At 38.8% G+C, this 2,632-nt stretch overlaps 1 pseudogene; it reads right to left on the bottom strand.

Moving 5' to 3' along the window:
- Positions 1–373: 373 nt before the first annotated feature.
- Positions 374–2,632, bottom strand: part of LOC136805647 (golgin subfamily A member 6-like protein 22) — a 4,088-nt pseudogene continuing 1,829 nt past the window's right edge.

Here is a 2,632-nt window from a genome sequence, read left to right as displayed (position 1 = left end):
AGAAATATGATACAAACGTTTTGAACAAACTGTAAAAGAGGATTGAGAAAGCTCTTGAGAAGGGGGATTAGACTTGTTTTAAACAAAAACAATCACAAATCGTGTTTCAATCACTATTTAAATGGAGATTCCTTTGTATGAGATATCAGCAAATAAGGTAATGTCATAGTTAAAATGACAGATTATAGCAGGACGACTTAATGGATTTTTAGTAACCTAGAAAAAATAAAATGTAAAAAATGCATCCAAAAAATAAAGAAAACATCCAATTTTGAAAAAGTACCAAAAAAAAATTTCTGTAAATTATCCAGTAAAGGTTCAGATACTCAATATCATATTTAGTTTGTAAAATCTTTCCAACATGAGCACCATCCATTATCACTTACATTTTTATTCAACTGTCCAACAAGAGCCAACATTGGTTGGAAAAATCCTTCAGTTCTAGTCCAACTCCCATCATATCAAGATGGTTTAGATGTCGAAATCGCTATCTTCTTCTTCAGACTCTTCTTCTTCGGATTCTTCTTCAGACTCTTCGGCTGGTTCTTCTTTCTTCTCTTCTGTTTTAGGTGTGTTCGCCCATGGATCATCATCTTCATCTTCGTATTTGTTGCGACGTCCGAAACGACTGGTTGGTTCTTCTTCTTCCTCCTCCTTTTCTTCTTCTTCTTCATCTTCTTTCTCAGATTCTTCCTCTTTGTCTGACTCAGATTTCGTTTCTTCCGCTGGCTTGGGTGGTGCTTCAGTTACTTTGGGGATTTCGATTTTACCAGCACCACCGAATTTGGACATGAGATCAACGGGTTCGTTGGATTTCAGTGAGCCATCGTCATCACCAAGATTTGCGTATTCATCTTCATCAGCGACGGCGTCCATGTCCAACATTTCTTGTTCGATCTTTTCACGTTTCTCTTTCCAGGTGTTGATTTCGTTGGTGGTTTCCAGAATGTTGCGTTCCATTACACCGCAACTACGTTCAGCAGCTTCTGCACGAACTTCTGCTTCTTTGAATTGACCCTCCAAGAAACGACGTTTTTCTTCGTTCAATTCTTCGCGTTCTGAAGATTCTCCTTCCCGTTCTTCTAATTCGTTCAAACTTTTACCAGCGTTCTCGATCGTTTCTTCCAATAACGCTACACGTTTTTCTAAAGTGTCTGCTTTATCTTTGACTTTTTCAGTATCACGATTGACGACAACTACCTTACGTTGAGCTTCGATGAATTTGGTTTCGTTAGTTTCCAATGTTCGTTTAGCTTCTTTGGTATCTTCTTCAAGAGTGTTAACGCGTTCATCTTGTGCACTTTCCACCTCCTCAAGCTCGTTTCTTTTCTGTTCAAAACCTTCTGTGGTTTCTTCTGCTTGCTTTAGCTTAGTCTCAGCAGTCGAGCAACGTTCTGTGGCATCTTCAAGCTCTTTTTGCAAGAGTTGAATTCTCCGCTCCGCACTGGCCAATTCACCTTCTGATTTCTCTAACCGAGCTAAAGCTTCAACGATGCTATGTTTTGCATCAAGTTTCCTCTGGTCAGCATTATCAATTAATTCGGTGATATTATGAAGTTTTTTCTTCAAATTGACCAACTTTTCATCACTCATCCTTCTTTGATTTTTTTCTTAGTATTTGATGTTTCTTTATTTTTTAGACAGATTCTGAAAAATATAACATGGAATAGATTGGTTAAACATTGATCATAGACGATAACTCGTGACATCAAAATCTAAACTGATGGAATCTTGTCAGATTTCTAATAAACACCGAGCCTATTGCCAGAAAACAGCTTAACGGTTATTATGAAGATGAATATACATCTATCCGCAGACATGTGTTTCGTCCTTCCCAGCACTCACCAGTGCGGCTCGGGTAAGCGAGCATATAATGCTGTTGTCAGATGAAAAGATGAATGTACAAAAATCAATTAAAGGGGAGTAGTAATGTGAGCTTGAGGACCGTTCATTAGGAATCTGGGAGTAGGCTAATGCAGAATTAGGCTCCAATTCTGTTCAAGAATAATCACTGGCCCTACTCTTCACAGCAAAAATAGTAAACTCCTGTGTTACAGACCCACGGGGACCCCAGACCCACTGGAAAATTTGGCAAAAATGTCCCCAGTGGGAAAATACCCTGGAATTTGAACCCCACTGGGAAATTGACTTTGATTTCATCCCCACTCGAAAATCAATGTCTAAAAATTGCACCCCAAAACCATCCCCACTGGATTTTTTAACCTTGGAACAATAAAATTACTATCCCCATTTGGATTTCAATAGGGATTTTCATCCCCACTGAAGAAAAAAGTTCCACCGGGGCTGTGAGACAGGGGTGTAACAGTGGATCCTCTCAGAAAGATATGCAGGGTGAGCGAGAAAGTTCCGAAAGTTTCCAGTAACACTACTTGGCGATTCAACGAGGGCAGAAAGTCGAAATGCACTTTAAAGCTCCCGGTTCTCGCAATTTTTAACCCCTTGCGTGAAAATAGATTTCTTTGAATATCCTTAACTAAGCTTTTTGTGTTGATACACCCGACAAATTCGTTAATAAATACGTTTAAGTTTACGCTGGCGCAAAAAAACAATGAGATTAAAAATCGTAAATTTTGCGATTTTCGGACATCGTGAAAGTTTTTAATAGCAAAAG

This window comes from Clytia hemisphaerica, unplaced genomic scaffold, assembly GCF_902728285.1.
Source record: "Clytia hemisphaerica strain Z4C2 unplaced genomic scaffold, Clytia hemisphaerica genome assembly, whole genome shotgun sequence".
NCBI lineage: Eukaryota > Metazoa > Cnidaria > Hydrozoa > Leptothecata > Clytiidae > Clytia > Clytia hemisphaerica.
Note: the sequence above shows the minus strand (reverse complement) of the source record. Positions and strands in the feature narration are given on the sequence as shown.